This window comes from Alosa pseudoharengus, unplaced genomic scaffold, assembly GCF_046254945.1.
Source record: "Alosa pseudoharengus isolate Yale_2024_CS ecotype anadromous, Long Island Sound unplaced genomic scaffold, YU_APseudo_1.1 YU_APseudo_1.1_scf_23, whole genome shotgun sequence".
NCBI classification, from domain to species: domain Eukaryota; kingdom Metazoa; phylum Chordata; class Actinopteri; order Clupeiformes; family Clupeidae; genus Alosa; species Alosa pseudoharengus.
In genome coordinates, this window is record NW_027468685.1 from 33,174,053 (window position 1) to 33,193,421 (window position 19,369).

The 19,369-nt window shown below is 42.2% G+C and overlaps 1 non-coding gene across 1 annotated transcript; it reads right to left on the minus strand.

Annotated features, from left to right (window-relative positions):
• Positions 1-6,069: 6,069 nt before the first annotated feature.
• On the minus strand, positions 6,070-6,142 carry trnaf-gaa (transfer RNA phenylalanine (anticodon GAA)). The gene has a single exon. It is a non-coding gene; the product is annotated as a tRNA-Phe (tRNA).
• Between the last annotated feature and the right edge of the window lie 13,227 nt (positions 6,143-19,369).

Here is a 19,369-nt window from a genome sequence, read left to right on the forward strand (position 1 = left end):
AAGTTCAGAATTGGTCATGGACCGACGGACGCAATATAGACATCATCTCAACGTCCATACGATGTCCAATGTTTAGTGGGCTCCTGCTTTTTCAGAAGGGGTGGTAGTCAGGCTACTGACAGAGCGATGTACAGTGGCAGAGCGACGCACAGTGGCTGAAAGTGGTACTAAAGTTTCACGCAGCTTCACGCCGCGTAATGCGCGACTGAAGTGGCCATTTGAAAGCGACGCTCACTGTAACTCAAAGCGTCGCCGAGATGTTGGTCCACTTCCTGTTTGGCGGCTTCGTCGCCATATTTGATTGTCACAGGCAAACAAACTTGAAATTGAAAAATCTGGCAAGTATCGTTTGTGCGGCTCGGTGTGAAGATCATCTCTACCAAGTTCCGTGGAAAGGAGGTCCAATATGGCGGAAAGTGACGTAATAGGGGTCATTGAACTCAAGTCAGTCCAGGTGCCAGATTTGTAAAAATCGGACGCACCGTTCAAAGGTCACATGCGTGAATGCAAGTCCAGTTTCGACCTATTGGTGGTGTTAGAGTGTTGGGCATAGAGTTCTGTAAATTGGTGAGAGTGATCATGGGACGGTCCTGAATCAGTGCGCCGAATTTCATAACTTTAGACCCAGCGGTTCAGTTTTCGGCCAAATTTTGACCCATTGGTGGCACTAACTAGACTGGGTTTAGAGGTCTGTAAATGAGTGTGAGTGGTCAGTAGTGTGTCCCGAAACTTTCTGCCAAAAATCAGCACTTTTTAGCCAGGCGTTCTATGGGTTGCCATAGACTCCAATGGCAGAATAATAATAGGAAAAACTAGTAAAACAATGGGTGCCTTCGCAGCTTCGCTGCTAGGCCCCCAATAATAGGAAAAGCTAGTAACTCAATGGGTGCCTGCAGCTTCGCTGCTAGACCCCCAATGATCACCATATGTGATCAGGCATAGCAAAACCAGGCTCAAGTCGCAGAGACGCAAGTCTAAAAAAACGACTTTGAAGTTTTTTTTTTCAAAATTAGTGATTTTCGTTTTTTTGCAGAATGTGCAAGTTGAATCCTAAAGAAGCAATTCCATGTTTCAGATAACAGCATTGGTTGCTTTAAAAGTGTATATTTTGTCTTTGAAAATGGTTAAATTTCAGCAAGTAAACCAGCGTTTGAATTGGGCGTGACTATTAGTGCTCTTTTGTTCTGTCGGCCAATCAGCTGTATGCTAGAAGTAACCTCATGGCTACTTACTGAACCAGCATGCTGTTTGTTTACAATTGGAATTGAGTGAGACATCATTGGATAGCTTTGAAACTACACTTTCAGAATCTGTGAATAACTCAAAATGTCTCTTGGGAGACATGTGCCTGGTTTTCCCATGCCTGGTCACATATGTCGTCAGAGGAAGGAAATATGATGAATTGAAGTAGTGGCTTATTATTATAGTAATGTTGTCAAATAAGCCACTACTTCAATTCATCGTGTTTCCTTACTCGCTGACAACATATGGTGATCATTTTTGGAATGGTTACATTTTATTTTCCATATATTTCCTACATACTGGTCTGAAGAACAATAGTGGGCTTGCTGGATCAAACTAGCCTGGCCTTACCTTCCTACGTACTTCCACTCGATTTTCATCTCCCTCCACGACTCCGTCTGGGATTCCGGCCATTGGCCTTGCTTGCAACGAACAATTCGACCCCGAGCCAATCAGCGAGCAGGAGGCGGGAGTTGTGAGAGACGACGTCGAGATTCTGCGCTGTGTTTGAATTGAAGTCCTCGAGGAGTTGGCAATGGCGGAAGTCAATGAAGCAATTCAGTCCGTACTGGCTACGCTTCCAAATATTCAGGAATTGAAGTCCGAACAAAAGGAGTGTTTAAGACATTTTATTTCGGGCAAAGATGTCGAGGCCCTAGGGCCTACTCCCTACGGGATTTGGGAAAAGTTTGATTTGTATCCCGCAGTAGCCTCGATATTAAATTACAGCATGTGCGGCAGACCCAGTAGCCTATGAACGAAGCGGCGTGTTTTTAATGATCACATCTAGCTTTGACAATTGTAATATTGTAGCGCCGAGGCTATTTGCCCCCGTGTTGGGCTTTCCTGTGTCTTCTGTTTTCCCGGCGTTTGCGCGCATGTGTTTGTGCCTCCCTCTCCCTCCTTGTACATAGAATGTGTCAATGAGTTCTGATGTGTTTTGATTGGGGGGAGGTGTCCGGGAGGGAATATTTAGGGGTTCAGATAGGTTAGCGATTGATAAGGGGAGGGAATAGAATAGGGGGTTCTAAGACGTCTAGTAAGTTTAGTCAGAGTAGAAGTGGATTACGTGCGAGTGAGTTGTGTTGCGTGTTGTTGGCCGATGAGTGTGAATGACGAGTGATTGAGACCGTGATTTATCAGCGATCAGTTTTGTTGTTTTGTAGTGGACACCTCCTGTTGCCCGTGCACTAGCCTGTACATCTATAGGAAATAAATTACTGGAGTTTTGGAACGATATATCAGCCTCCCCGTCTCCTAACTTCTTACAGCGTTAGGCCTACAATATGTTATCTTCAACCTTACTGTCGAATAGTAATCTGCTATTTGCTATTCTTCCACTAACTCTTAAATTTGTATCGCAAAGCCGGCATCGGTCATTTACATCCATCTTGTTCGCTCTGGTGGGGAATGGTTGTTGTATACAGCAGCGCACGGAATTTCTGGTGAGCGTTGTAGTGTAGCTTACTTCACGATCGAGCTGGCGCATAACATACGTCAAGGCCAAACGTTAGCGATTGGGTGAAATCAGATCCAATCGTTTTAAACTTCTACAGAGTCCACGCATCCAGCTTGCAAACGTTCGTCAATAGCCGAGATCCCAGACCCTTGTAGAAGCTTGCTGGATCAAACCCACTAATGAGAAAATTTAAGAAGAACAATAGTGGGCTTGCTCTGCAAGCCCGGCTTGCTGGATAAAACCCACTTATAAGAAGAAAACATACAAACACAATGGGGTCCTGCAGCTTCGCTGCTAGGCCCCCAATAAATAAATATATTTGCTAGGGACAATGAATGGGGTCCAATCACTTTTAGAGCATGGAGATACTGGGTGTTTGGGCATTGAGATTATAGAATTGTGGAAAAACTGAGGAAGAATTGAAATCGCAGAATGTACAAAGCCTACATATATAAATAGGTACCGGTAATGACTAAACTTTTTATTTGGCTTGGTAGATCTTGGGACACTGTCAACTTTAAAAGGAGATTTTGGGTCAAAAAAGGTTGGGTACCCCTGGACTATATCGTCCAGTACTTTTCAAGGAAACCAATATTGGGGAGATTGGGGTTTATAACTTTATGAGATATGATATATGACATAATAACAATGATTATGTTAGACTCATGGTATAAAATAACAACACATTACAGAAATAACAGTAATACAGTAATCAAAATAGCATCTAAAAAAAGTCAAGACATTAAGAATCTGTGTGGGTGAGTGCCCAGGTAACTTCAATGGGGACAATGCCTTTGTCCTAAGTCTCTAACTAATAGAATGTCATTAAACATATTAGTGCAGGGCGATATGTAGCAAAAAAAGGTGTTTGGAACATTTCATATAGATTTTTGCAAATTATGTTTTTTCACTTCTTCAGACCCTATAGTTGGCAAAACTACCTGTTTCCAATTTTTTCCTGGACTGCACAGGTCCAAAATCCAAGATGGCGGATATATCACCAAAAATGGCAAATAATCGCCTTTTTAAACATTTTAAATGGATATATATAGGTATTATCATTATATACATACATTTTCTAATAAAATTGAATGACTTAGGTAATAAATATGACCATGGGTGACATGAGATGTCATGATTATCAACCAGTGATGGGTGTAACCACCATTATTCTATTTATTGGCATACACAGAAAAACACATTGACTGATTAAAAGTTTCCTTCACATAACCTAATAATCATTTGAATTAAAGTAATGTTCTGCACTCACCCCATTAGATTAGATTAGAGTATATTAGATTCAACTTTATTGTCATTGTAGAGTATAAGTATGAAGACAACTAAATGTGGTTTGTGTCTAACCAGAAGTGCAAAAAAGGAGAAAAGTGCAATGTGATATACAAAGTATAGACAGGTGGTGCATAGACAGGTCAAGAAATATAGTGCAGTGTAGACAGTAGTATACAGTTGATTTATATAAGGTAGAGGTTTAGAGTAATATACATATGTGCAGTGTATTAGCAGTTACCTTATAAGAGCAGAATAAATATGGCTATGTAATGTGAACAATATATGAACAACATACATTGTGTGTGTGGGGGGGTCTGCCTCCTTGTTGTCCCTATCAAGGTTGCCATGGTCGTGGACACCTCAACAGGCACAGGCAAGGAGGCATTGGGCGGGGGTGGGGGCTGGGGGTCTTAGTTGGTTGGTTGTCACTGGGATGGAGAGCTAGACTTCAGCTGCAGGAAAGAAGCTTCCTCTGAACCTGCTGTGCGCCTTATGCAAGCATCACTTGCCATGGATGGCCTCAATGGAGGGGAGTGAGGAATGCGTTGGGCAGTTTTCACCATCCTCTGCAGTGCTTTACGGTCGTAGGCAGAGCAGTTGCCATACCAAACTGTGACACAGTTGGTAAGGATACGCTTGATGGTGCAGGGGTAGAAGTTCACCAGGATCTGAGGAGGCCGGTGGACCTTCTTTAGCCTCCTCAGATAGAAGAGATGCTGGTAAGCCTTCTTGATCAGGGTAGAGGTGTTGAGGGTCCAGGAGAGGTCCTCAGAGATGTGGACACCCAGAAATCTGAAGCTGGTGATACACTCCACTTCAGTCCCATTGATGAGAATGTGTGTGTGTGCTAGCTTTAGACTTCCTGAAGTCCACAATGAGCTCTTTGGTCTTCAATAATTCTGTTAACAGGGCTTGCAGGAAATTGTGGGAACATATGAATTTGTTGATTATATGCAAGCCTAATGCTGCCCACTACATGCCTTCATCCATGAATTGTGACTGGTTTCAGAAACAGCATCCTCTGAACAATCTACAGAGAGTAGCTCAGTGCAATTAACACAAACATTGGATAGCATCTTAATAGATGGCATGGCTGTTGTGGTTGTCAGGAAAAGTGACATAAACTGTTGCCAAGATCTGGCAGAATGCTTCTTTGAAAATGTTGAAAGTAAGGCACGAGGCTACAATGACATATACTTATTATTTAACAACTATGCCATCACAAACTCCATGAAAGACAGGACGAGACAGGTCCATACAATGGGAAAAGCACATGATAAGGGATACAAAATACAAGACTCTACACCAATCAAAGACTTTCAAGCTTTCCTGGGATCGAAGGAAACCGAAGCCAACCTCATCCTCTACCTTGCTCATAAAGCTGTGGAACTATGCAAACTTCACACACACAAAGGTGGCAGTAGCAGTAAGTAATTTTGGCAAAACCCCACATATCTACACGTCACACAGATGTCTTGGTGCTTGCCCTTCGCAGGGTACCAGACATCGACAAAGACAGTCTCATTATCATTGGCACTGGAGAAGGTCGACAAAAGATACATCTCAGCTTAGAAATCTTGACGCACCCTAGCGGCAGCAAATGTAATTTGCAGCCAGGGTAGTCTAGCAACTCTCAGTAGTCCTTATCCTGAACTATCTGTCAAAAATAAGCCCCGCCCCCTGAAACGTCATAAATCACGTGTTAGCCACGCCTCTTTTTATGCAAATTAGCCATGTGGTTTTCGCCACGTGTTGTTTGTTATTGTTATTGTTTTGTGAGTCATGTGGCAGTCATGTGACTGGTGTCATACCCCTGGGCGGCCATATTGGATGTAATGTCATGTGACAGTCATGTGTCTGGTGTCAAACAATGCCACGCCCCCCTTGGCATCCATATTGGATGTAGTGTCATGTGACAGTCATGTGACTGATGTCAAACCCCTGGGGGCCATATTGGCCCCCAAACCCCCATGTGTGTTTTGTGGATAATGGGTGGATCAGATAAACTTTGTAATAGTTGTATTATGTTTTGTGGTAAATGGGTATAAATACAAAAAAAAAAAAAAAGAAAATGGTGTTGCCGGAACCCGGATTCGAACCAGGGGCCTCTAGATCTTCAATCTAACGCTCTCCCAACTGAGCTATTTCGGCTGACGGGCTTCAATGGTATGCAATGTAATATAACCCTTATAAGCGAATTCATGGTGGTCGTAGGTGACCGGGATGTATGTCTATGACCCCCCCCCCCCCCCCCCCCCCTTAGGGGTGGTGTTTGCCTTAGGGGTGGTGTTTTGTCCGGGCTTGTCACTGAGTGTAATGTTTGTGAACCCTTTCATGCGGGGGGTCGGCCTACTACCTACGTACACTAGTGTTGATAACATTGTAAATGAGCTGTTTATGAGTAGTGACGTCTGTATGCAGACATCTGGCTATCTATAAACCCTTTTGTAGTGGGTGTGTTTTGCCCCGGCCTGTCTCTAGGATTGAGATTATAAAAGCTGTGTGCGATGTATAGCTATCATTGCTAGCAGTGGTTTTGAACAGAACTTACCATGGCAGACATGATTGAATCGGGAAAATCAAAAAGACGGATTACGCTCACGCCTGTTAGCGCCAAGCTATCGAATCCTGAAATGACTTATGCACCGCAGAGGAGGAGACCTGAAACTTTTGTTAATTTTCTGAGTAAACCTAATGATGGCGTGGAATACCAATGGTTGCTGAATGATGGTCGCATAGGAGGCTATGTTTTTGACAAGGAAGATCGCAGTGTGAAGCTATACGCTTTGGCATCTCCGGATTTGGTGTTTTCAGACGATATGTCACACATTTCATTTTGTGATGCCGATTGGGTGATGTTTAGGGACTCTTGGATGGATATTGTACAGCCTACTATGGACAGTCGGTACACAACAACCTGGAATAGTCCAGCCTATGTCAAGTCTTACCATGTGTGTGCTGACTGCCAGCAGGATCTCATTCGCCTGTCTAGCGGCGCATTCAGAAGACCCTCATACTATAACGAAGAAGAATTGCGTGAATGCGTATATACACCTAAAGTGGAGTATCTTTGGAGAGACCGACATGTTCTAAGTGATGTTTTCAGAAAGGTTGATAGATTGTTCAAATGGAGTGCAGGTTTGGATAGATACCAGGACGTCAAGGCGTGTCTTTTCCAGACGAACCAAGATGATCTGGAACTGGCCAACCAATGTAAAGAAGCAGCTCCGGAATCAGCGCCCCCTCGTTCATGAAGCTTAAAAAGAGGTGTTCATACAAAGGGTTCCTTTACTCTCAGAGCTGTTGTGAACATCATACAATGTCTCTATATGTGGATGAAGTTGAAATGGCGGAAGCGTATGTAGGGCCTGATGGTGCGGATCAAAGTTCAAGAAGTATGTTTTTTCAAGAGGACACAGTAATTTGCGATGCTAACTTTGGCGGATGATAAAGAGGATGTTAGAAAATGTGATCTTGAGGTTGATGACACACCTGTGGGTGTAACTCCTACCGGTAACAAAAACGGCTCTGAAGATAAAGGAGAAGTCCCACATGATTGGGTAGTGGAGAAGGCTCAGCCCTCCAGACTACACCCATTGAATGGTTAGTGTCTGTATACGATCACACCAACCCGGATCATCGAGACGTTCAGAACTGTCGTGATGCCTGCAACAGATGTTAAGATGACTGATACGTATGTATACCTTCAAAATACCTGTGGTGGGGTGGAAATGATGGATTGTTCAGAAGACTTAGAGATTGGTGTGTCATTAAACCCTGTATCATCAGCAGATGGAACCGGGACTTCTAAAGCTACTGGTGAAGACCTTGTTGGTTGTTTGGCAGAGCTACCTCTTGGACTTATCAAGGCCTGTGTGTGTATGACGCTACAACACCTCATCACCCAGAAGTTACAGGAGGACTGTTTTGGATGTCAAGTAAACCACCCCAGCCAGATTCAACATTCTTGCCTCTTTGAACCGGATGCGTACTATTTTCAAACAAATGTTGCGGATATAAAACGACGGCTATACAAAAGACCACTGCTACAAAGCGTGAATCATCTACTGGGACATTACGGCTATCAGACCCATCCTCAAAAAATTTGGGGGTCAGTAGAAGCCATCGTCTACGAATTAACAGGAGAGCCATACATCTGTGGGTATTTACACACTTTTAAGGAAAATCACATACAGGATTGTGATACAAACATTATTCTTGAAACTCTGACGTATTGGGACATTTAGCGGTAATGGGGAATTGGTGCTGTGGTTCAGGCCCACCAAAAGAGCGTGTGAAATATGAGCTAACAGCCTTACTGTGTAATGTCATAGCAGACGTATCTACATGTTATGCTACTGATATTGCTGTACCATACCATCATTTTAAAGCCTTAAAAAATCAAATGATGCTTGCTAGATCATTGTCTGAAGAATGGTCCGATCTGCTGAATATGGGATCCTCCATTAACAAGGCGTATCATGTAACAGTGCATGAAATTTTAGAGAACATGTGTATGATTCAGCAGGGATTTTTCAAGATCGGGCATATCATAGCTCTCTGTACATATGTAACTGATGTATGTGTCATCAAACAAAGCAAAAATGAGTCTGTGGATGTCTATGCGGTTGTGAATAGCCTAGTGGAATTTCTGGTTGCTAAGGACTTTGATGTGTGTGTTAAATTTTTAAACTACCTTGATTCTCTACCCATGTTGGATATGTAAGTCTGCTTGTGAAATAAAAGATTGTGAACGCACATCATGGTCTGTCATTAGTTGTATGGCAGGAGTCATGGAGGAGGTTCTAAATACAATCTACTACACACCTTCAAGCGAGGGTTCATATGGGGGTATAACTAGATTAAAAGAAGCGGCCTTTAAAAAAACAGGGGTACATCTGTCCGATAAGGACGTTGCTGAATGGTTATCAGGGGAGGATGCCTATACGCTTCATAAACCTGTGCGTGTCAACTACAAAAGGAATAGGGTGATTGTGTATGGTATCAACAGACAATTTCAAGCGGATCTGGTTGACATGTCCATATACTCCAGGGAGAATGACCATGCTAAATATATGTTGACGTGTATAGATGTCTTTAGCAAATACGCCTGGGTGCGTATTTTAAAAAACAAAACAGGGATGGCGGTTGCCGCTGCTTTTGAATCAATCATAGAAGAGGGTCGTATACCCCAAAAGTTGCAAACTGACCGTGGGAAAGAATTTTTTAATCAGCATTTCCAGAGGATTGTGAATAAAAACAACATTCATCATTTCGCCACCGGGAGTGAATGAAAAGCTAGCGTCGTGGAGCGATTCAACAGAACTATTAAATCAAGAATGTGGCGTTATCTAACAGCCGCCAACTCTAAACGCTACTGTGACATCTTACCTGATATGGTATCATCTTATAATAACAGCCATCATCGCAGTATCAAAATGAGACCTGTGGATGTGACAAAAGAAAATGAAAATGTGGTCTTTAAAAACCTGTATGGTGTAAAGACGGGAGCTGCCAAAAAATCTATGTTCAAATACAAAATAGGAGAGCTTGTTAGAGTATCTAAGGTCAGAGGCGCATTCACAAAGGGGTATGAGGAAAACTACACACGTGAGTTTTTCACCATAGCAGAATGTGTACATCGAAACCCTCCTGTTTACAGGTTGAAAGACTATGATGGAGACATGTTAGAAGGGTCCTTTTATGAAGTGGAGTTACAAAAAATACTTATAAACAGGGATAAGGCCTTCAAAGTGGAAAAGATTTTGGAAAGCAAAAGAGTGGGTAGGACGCGTATGGTATTGGTAAAATGGTTAGGTTGGCCATCAAAATTTAACTCATGGGTCCCCGCAAAAGATGTGGTTGATGCTTAAAAAATATCTTTTAAATCACAACACAACATACGTGTCCTTATTCACACCGGCGACATCATGGAGGACGAAGGGTTTTATGTGACTTTACCAAGCAATGCGTGCCGCGATATTTATCCCGACAATAGAATATCCAGCTACAGAACTAAGCTGGCAAAAACACTAACACTAAGGGGGGCTTGGGAGGTCGCTTTAATTGAGTTCATGTATCCCAAAACATGGGTTCCATTTCACAAAAAACATTCAAAATTCACAATTACCGATACAGCTACTAACATCCTTATTGTTGGTGAACTTCGTGAAGCTTTCTACAATAGCATTGCTGATATCATAGCAGAAATCAATAGTGTCGGGTCTCATATACAGTTTACCTATGATGAACTACTTCACAAAGTCCATGTGACATCATCCGAAAGTGATGTTTCGCTAACATTCCGAGGGAAGCTAGCCAGGATTCTAGGTTTTGAAGATATGACTCCATTCGCGGTACCCCCCGGGAGCGTCGGTAGATACGCCCCCCACATTGCTGATTTGTATGGCGGGGAATATACGTTGTTTGTCTATACAGACATTATAGACCACCAAGTTGTAGGTGACTATTATGTACCACTCCTGCGATGTGTAGAAATAACGGGTGAGTCCAAAAATATAGTCACAATTGGTTACGACAAACCACACTACGCACGTGTGTCTAAATCACACATCGACGACATTACCATAGAGGTGAAAAGTGATCAGAACTACAACGTGTCATTCAAGTACGGCAAAGTGATTACAAAACTGCATTTCAGACCAGTAAAACAACTTCCAAGAATTTAAAAATGAAAGAATTTAATCCCTACGTGGACCCACATCGTTATGTTACATATTATCAAAACCAGGCGGGTGGACATATTGACGGGTTCGCTGGGGGCCCTGTCATGTATGGAGGATTCGGCTTGGGGTCGCTCCTAAAAGGTCTGTACAGAATGGCTATGCCTCTATTGCGTAGAGGTATTGGAATCGCTAAACCGCATTTAAAAGCGGCTGCTAAAAATATTGTCGGTGATGTGGTGAGCAACGTCATGCAGGCCCACAACAGTCAAGAGGGGTCAGGGGTGTTAGTAATGCAGCGTAGACACACGAAACGTCCACCAGGTGTGAGAAGAGGAAGATACACAAAGAAAAACAATGTAAAGGCTAAGAAAAGATCAGTGTCGAAAAGGAAGGCGCAGAGTAAACAACGGGGGAGTAGACCTGCTAAAAAGAGGCGTAAATACATATTCTAACCATGGCTCTGATACACGGCATGTCGGCGGAGTGTGTCAAATCTGAGTTGGATCTTTTTACAGTGCCTATGACTCAAACGGCTATAGAGAAAAACACCTATGTTGAGATACCTCCCATATCAGCTCTGTCAGACACAGGACCCCTGGAGTTTTTTGTCGGTGGCAGCGGTCAGGATTACATCGATTTGAATAATTCCTTATTGTATACAAGGTTAAAAATCACCTTACCCAACGGAGCGGACCTACCAGCGGGGGCGCCTGTAGGTTTGATTAACTACCCTGGCGGCTCAATCTTCTCTCAGGTCGACATAACACTGGGGGATCGACTCATATCACAGAGCTCAAACACCTATCCATACCGCTGTATTATAGATTGTCTATTGAATTATGACCGTGAGGCCCTGGAGTCCATTTTCTCTGCGGGGCTGTTTTACAAAGATACAGCTGGTCATATGGATGTCGGGGATCCTGCAGGGGCCAACGAGGGGCTCACAAAGAGAGCTGCATTCTCTGAAGAGAGTAATGTTGTAGAATTGTTAGCTCCAATCCACAGTGAAATCTTTTTTCAAGAAAAATTGATGTTAAACGGAATTGATATCAAAATAAGATTAACAAGAGCAAAGGATGAATTCTGTTTAATGCGCAGCGACGCTATAGCATACAAAATCAACATTCTTTCAGCAAGTCTTTTTGTGAAGAAAGTTTCTGTATCTCCGGCTGTGAGACTGGGTCATGCGCAAGCATTGCAGTCCGCCACTGCTAAATACCCTATTGATAGAGTATGTCTAAAAAATTTCTCAATACCCGCTGGTACGCGGGTGGCTAATCAGGAAAACCTATTTCTGGGGACATTACCAAAATCCATCATATTAGCGATGTGCGATAATGATGCCCATACTGGATCATACAGTAAAAATCCTTATGCGTTTAAACATTATGATCTGGAATTCCTAGCCGTTTATGTAGATGGACAACAATACCCATCTAAGCCGCTACAGCCGAAATTTAATGAATCGTCTGCCGTACGTGAGTTTTACCAATTGGTGTTATCCACGGGAAGACATCTGAAAAACAAAGCAATGGTTATAAATCGTCATGATTTCTTGGCCGGTTACAGTATTTTTGCTTTTAATTTGACGCCTGACGAGGAGTGTGGTCAGCATCTGTCATTAATAAAGTCAGGCAATATCCGTTTGGAAGCACGGTTCAGACAACCGCTGCCGAATACTATAAATTTGATTGTGTATGCCGTATTTGACAGTATAATCGAGGTGTCTAACCGAAGACAGATTTTAATGGACTACTACTGAAAGATCATGAACACTGTTGAATTATCGACTATTATGGATAATATATCCAGGAATGCACATTTTCTAGGTGTATTGGCTTGTGATCAACTACCTATAACACCCGTGTATCATTTACCAGCCTCTGTGATAATTAATACACATAATTCAGACCAACCTGGTGAACACTGGCTGGCTACGTACATAACTGAAGAAGGTGATGTGTGTTTCTTCGACAGCTTCGGGAACCGTCCAGATAGTGATATATTTCCTCCAAGCATATGCACATTTCTGAAAAACATGGGTAAACGTCTGCTATATTCAAACCAGCAGGTGCAAGACTTTACGTCTATCACATGTGGTCAACATTGTGTTTTCTTTCTGTATCATATGTTGAGAGGGTTATGCTATGAAGATGTGATGCTTAAATATTCTGAAAATTTAAATAGAAATGATAATATGGTGTCATTAATTGTGAAAAAATTACAAGGGTGTAAATACCCATGTAATATATTCACATGTGTACAGCATGCACAGATCAATGATAAGTATCTAAAAAAGTGTTGAAATGACTTAATATCAAATAAACATGTCAAATGATATTTCAGACTTGGATGTTTTTTATTGAAAAACATTAGGTTAGAAACACGCACACACATTATAAGTCATAAATGTATTAAAAGTCATACAACATTATAAAACATTATAAACATAAGAAAAACGAAACAGGAAAAAAAGAAAATGACAATTTACAAATAATACAACATCTGTGTACATTAGACATAAGCAATGCATAGTAATCATTACAAGTTTTCTAAAATTGTAGCCAAGATGATGCATCTAATTGTGGCGTTGAAAAACCAGGGGATTCTGACGCCACATTTACTGGTTCTAAAGCTCTGACCGGTGTATGAGTAGGTCCACTATTTCCCTTCAGAGCTGTGATTGAATCTTTAACGAGTCTATTTGGAATTGTAGAAAGAGGGATGTTTAGTATAGCGATGGCCCTCAGAAATTCATGCCATCCTTGAGGTCGCCTTCTATGACTCGCAGCATGTGTCCCTGTGACACTTTTCACCAGATCAAACACATGAGTACCTGGAATAGTTGTGCCATTAAAAACAAAAGACCCAGAATCGTCCCATGATGCTATGCCTTGAGAGTTGTACATTTTTGCTAATATATACTCTGCATTCCTTTTGCTTCTCGGGGGTACATTTTTTAAAACCTCAGAGACTACCTGATTGTTCTCAAAAGTGGGGGGTGTATGCTGTACAGCTAAACTTTGCGGCACATCATCGGGTGACGACTGCTGTGGTAAACTCAGTGTCAGTGTGTTCGTCTCAAGGTTCCCCTGTTTAACCAGGGCCAAATATCTCTGTAATAATGACGTATAATGTTGGACCTTCTCATGAGGGGTCATATATGTTTTACTCAAAACATCTTTCATAGCTAGTTCCAACTCGTTTTCAACAGACTGGCGCAGCGGGGTAGGAGCGACATCATTTTTTAAACGGTCCAGTTGTCTTCGCGGTACCAGATACATTTTCTCAGCATACTCCATTATTTCTAACTATGTCTTGATGTAAACAGGCTGGTTATGAACGGCAGAGCAACACTCAAGAGGGGTAGCAGAAATCCGCCTTTCTGGTTAATAGTGAGCCTCTTTTTGCGTATGCCAATTTTCTTGTCAGCCAACAACTTTATCAAAATCTTATTTTTACGTAGTTTTCTATATTGTTATGGTTATGGTTATGGTTATGGATTTAGCAGACGCCTTTGTCCAAAGCGACATATAAATACAAAACAACATAATAATATTTAAAAATGAACAGGGAACAGATTAAAATCTAGGTCAAATATAGTAAGGAGAATAGTTGTAGTACACAATAATATCAATTCAATCAATAGCCTAATAAAAAAAGCAATGTAAAAAAGGGGAAAGGCAATAATAAAACAATAATGTCAATTCAATCAATAATATAAAAACAATAACATGCTAAGACTACATTAAGGAGAATCTCAATAATAAACAATAATGTCAAATTAATTAACAGCCCAATTAAAATAAAACAACATTATATAAACCATAACACATAAGCGCTTAAACAACTAAGTATATGTTGAATAGGAATGTCTTTAGACCCCTCTTAAACGACCCAAAACTACCACAGGAACGGAGAGCACTGGGCAGTTCATTCCACCAACATGGAACCACTGAAGAAAAGAGTCTGGAATTAGACCCAGTTTTTATGACTGGTCGACACAACATACGCTCACCAGAAGACCGCAGTGGGCGGTTGGGGATGTAAGGCTTGATTATTGAATTAAAATAACTAGGAGCAGATCTAGTTAGTGTCCTATAGGCCAAAGTGAGAGATTTAAATTTAATTCTGGCTACTATAGGGAGCCAATGGAGAGTAACTAGGAGAGGAGTTACATGTGTCCTCTTTGGCTGATTGAAGACCAGGCGTGCTCCAGCATTTTGAATCAGCTGTAATGATCTTGTTACACAAGCGGGTAAGCCCATATTGTATGGTTGTTAAGGGTATAGTCCCCCTAAGTATATTCAGTGTCACCTCACAGAGAGCTAAGATTAACTCATCTGACGCAGAATGTAAAATGATACGTCTCTGGGGCGGTTTAGCTTTAAGTAAACGTTTTAAAAGAGGTAAATTTCTACCGATTCTCTCAGACATTTCGGTGTCTCAGTTTGTTTTCTTTGGCACGTAGACAGCCTGATGCTCCAAAAGCAAATCTGTTCTGAGACGGTACAAATCTGGGGTTTTTGGTTTATAGTCAATCAACAGATATCCGTAGGGTTTCTCAGTGGCATTTTTAAAAGATTCAAGAAAGAATTTTGTATTACCGGGGTACATCTGTCTCGCTAATACACTGATTTGGTTGTTATCTCTAGGGTTTTTGAAAACAATTAGATAATTAGTGTTCAAACTGATTGTTCTGCTAGATTTCCCCTGAAAGAACAGATTCTGAACCATGTAAATGGCACTAAGATTACGGTGATGTACATACTGTGTGAACACCTTCTCTATTTCTGTATTATTGCTGGCATCTTTCATTACATCATCAATAATTAGCAGGTTAGTTTTTGATATGGGTAATAACTCATCATCATCTAGAGCGTTAGGTATTCCTTGAATAAATTTGACATCTCTCAGCTTTAACAATTCGTCATAAAGTGGCTGCCAACAATCATAAATATACACTATATTTTCAATTGCATCACTAATAAGGGTGTCGATATTGGCTATCAACTGTTTTACAAAAAATGTCTTGCCAGAATTAGAAGGCCCGCTTATCACACAAGAAAATGGATGCTGTAGTCTGAAATCGTATACAGGGGCCTCTTTTAAGCCGGTGTTATATTTATCCATGATAGACATATACCCCATTAGTATCCGTATGGCCTAGTTGTGTAGTCGGGTAGTAGCACCCTCTTGTTGTAAACAACCCTGAACCTCTTCTCACCAGTTTTGTTTTTTAGAATGAGATGTTTCTTGTTACGCACAATGTTATCAGTTCGAGCCCGTATGTGTCGTGTGCTATTTCTGTCAGTCACATAATGATCAACAAGGTCAATGAGGGTGTCCAATCTGATCAGTTTTGAATTCTCTGCATTAAGTGTGACGCCCTTCGCCTTCATACAGGTTTTACCATGGGCTGTGCGATAGCCATAAGTCTTCGGTCCGGCTGAGCAGAATTCTGTGATGTAGTCACCATCATCCAACTCATTTGTGAGATCCCCTAAATAGGGCCCCAGCGGCGGCTCCCAATCGCCATCCTTTGAGACATAAACAGCGCTATCAGTATCTGTGTACAATAAGCGGTCACCCAATTTGTCCATAAGCTCGTACAATTTAAGGCGAGCATGAGCGGTGGTGAATGCACCCACAAACACATTAATGTTTGAGGTCTGTACACAACTCCCCTCAACATGTCGCCATTGGACTAGGGCCACATCATCAGACACAAATGAAAAGTGTGTGACATCATATTCACAACCAAAAATGTATCGGGCAAACTGCTCTGGGTCTTTCACCATTTCGGTGGTGGGCAAATTCTCTCTCATAGAGAAGCGTCCCCAGAGACTGTTGAGCAGCAACTTGTTTATTTGCCTTACGGCAGGGTTCAAACAGATCTTATCAGGATCCAGCCTAATCCCCTCCTTCTCATAATAGTCCTCGATGTAGGCCTCTTTAGCCTCATCAGTCACTGCATGGGCAGGGTAGCCGCTAGCCTCCTGCTTGTATTGGAGAAATGTCTTCACATAGTCTGAAAACAATGTGTCAGATCTCTGAGAAAAATGCCAGACCTCATCAACCTTGGTAACAATGTAGCCCTTTTCAATAGCCTTCATCAGCTCAAGACTAACCCAACACCCCGAAATGGAGCGCTCATCATCACTGTGCTCACAGGGGCTGGTCTGATTCTCTTCTACAGCACAAGTCCTGCAAAGGGGGAACATCAATTTGCCATTGCAGCGGTATGGCAGCACAGGGTGTAGTAAGCCCCTAGGTGGAGAGACTGTAGCTTTGATCAACCCGTAATAATTTTCAAGTGGCTGAAAATCTCCCACTATGATCTGGGGGTTGTGGATGGGGTACTCACACTTGCTCTGACATGCCGGGTATAGGGATGTGAAATCAACGTAGTGAATTTTCTCACCCTCACCAGCTTTGCGGTAAAGATTGTAGGCATCTGTTCTTCCACCGTTAAGAGAATCACGAGGATTTAAACGATCAGGGTGTATGTATGTGGCCATGAATCTCTTAACATCAGGGTCACTCTGCTTAGCCTGGTTCCACTCGCATTCCCACATCACTTCGACCCTAAACCCTTTGGTCTTGGTAAGGTATGTCACCTTATCATCAAAATGACTCCTCACATCACCGTAAGGGATATTTAACAGGGGGTGTATATGGTCTGGATTGTAGCGGCAATCATGGCCGTGATGAAAACAGCCATTAAATTCGAGTGCATGTTTGACACCATCTTTTTCATAATAGCCGTCGAGGTAGTACTGACCTACTTGCACCTCGCCACCTTTCAAAGCATGTTGTACAACCAGATCTCTACTATCATTCACATATTCCAACCATTGGATAGAGGAGTTGGAGTATGCCTTATGTTGGTTAACATAGGCATTGTTGTGTGTGAGTGCTATTGTGTCTCTTTGCAGGAAGCGCGCCTTGTAGACGGCCATGCAGCAGGATGCTAATGTAGTCTGAGTGAAGGGGTCTACACCAGTACAGCCCATGAACGCCTCGCGGTATTTCATGCACGCGTCCCTCAGTAGCACAACATCGTGAGCCCCATAAGATCGTAACTCCTTCTGAAAATCAAATACGCCTTTGGATGCTTCGCTATACCATGTGTCAAAGTCAGCTCTGTCTTTATTGGACATGGTGTCGTACCCATAGTACTCACGGTCTGGATAGGGGCCCCTGTAGCAGTTGTTCACTGCTGTGTTAAATTTGTGTGGGAAGTACCCTTTATCACCGGTTTTCAGATTTAAGGCCGCAGTTGTCTTAGCCAAACGCATGGGGATGAACGAATAGCTGTCAATGAACCGCTGTTTAAAGATCTCATCATACATGAAAATCAATCTGCATCCAGTCATGATTATTTTGGGTGTAACCCCTAGCTTGGTGAAATGCTCCAGTATAATGATATTATCAAACCCTGATGCATTGTGGGCCATCCATGTGTAGCCCTTATATGTAGACCGTCTGAAGTGTCTCAACATCATAAACACACAACTACTACCCTCGGCCTCAAAAGACTGCCCATTGAAAGTCATGGCTGCAGCAAAATTAGCCTGGTGTTTACCATTTTCAAATCGTGTTTCTAAATCGAAAAAGATATACTTGGGCTCTGTCTCTTCCGGCTTGAAGGGTTGAATGAAACAGCCATGGCTATCACCAGGTACCAATTCGGCTTTACAGTGAGGACAACGCATGGCTGAGCATCTGTGGGGGTTTTTCTTATTCATGCTAACATGATATCGTCTGTTACACTTATTGCAGTACTTAGTGACTTCACATGGGGCCACCGTTCTACCTATAACCCCAGTGGGCGCGGGTTGTTTGTGTCTGGAATGGCAATAAGGTGATTTGCAGTACCGCATACAATCACGGCAGTATACTGATGGACCTTTATTTTTGTGGCAATTCACATCGTTGCATACATCACAGCTGTATTTACATGCGTGATCACGTATATTACTGTAGCCACGGTAGCAAAAACCACAAAAGTGACCTTCCCCCAGGAATGTATTGGGGCGCAAAATCCGGTGGTAATGATTGTCATGGAGGTACAGATAAACAGTTTTCTTAGGGTTGGGTGTCACCCTAGTCTGATACGTCAGCAGCTCATGTATGGGGGTTCGGTAAAAGACCACGATTTTAACATCGTACATGTCCTCAAACACGGCCACATCAGCAAAGCCTATTTGCTGCTGGGGTGTAAACCCCGCATGCTCATGCATGTCAGCCCCCAGCTCCAATAATCTATCGGCTGTGGCATCGGGGTTCAAAAAATGAGCCAGACAAATAGCTAAACAGGCATTGTTTGAGTCATTAACAGGTGTGAACAGACAAAATTTTTTCTTCCTGATGACCTCATCATGAGCCAAATCCTTGAGTTTTCTATAAGCACCACCATTTCCACTACGCACTATAGAGACAAAGAGATCCAGACTCTGATCGGCCAAGAGCATCGTGTTACTCTGTAACACTTTCTCAATAGCTTCAATCAACCTGTCCAAAGCATAACCATCTTCATTTGTCAATTTAGCCTGTACATCGGTAGTAAGACTTTCACCCCTTAACACAATGTTGATAACTGCATTTTCCCCACCTAATCTCCTTGAGATATCCACAATATCATTCAAGGTAGCGTAACAGTGTTCTATGTATGAAGCCATGTCAGTAT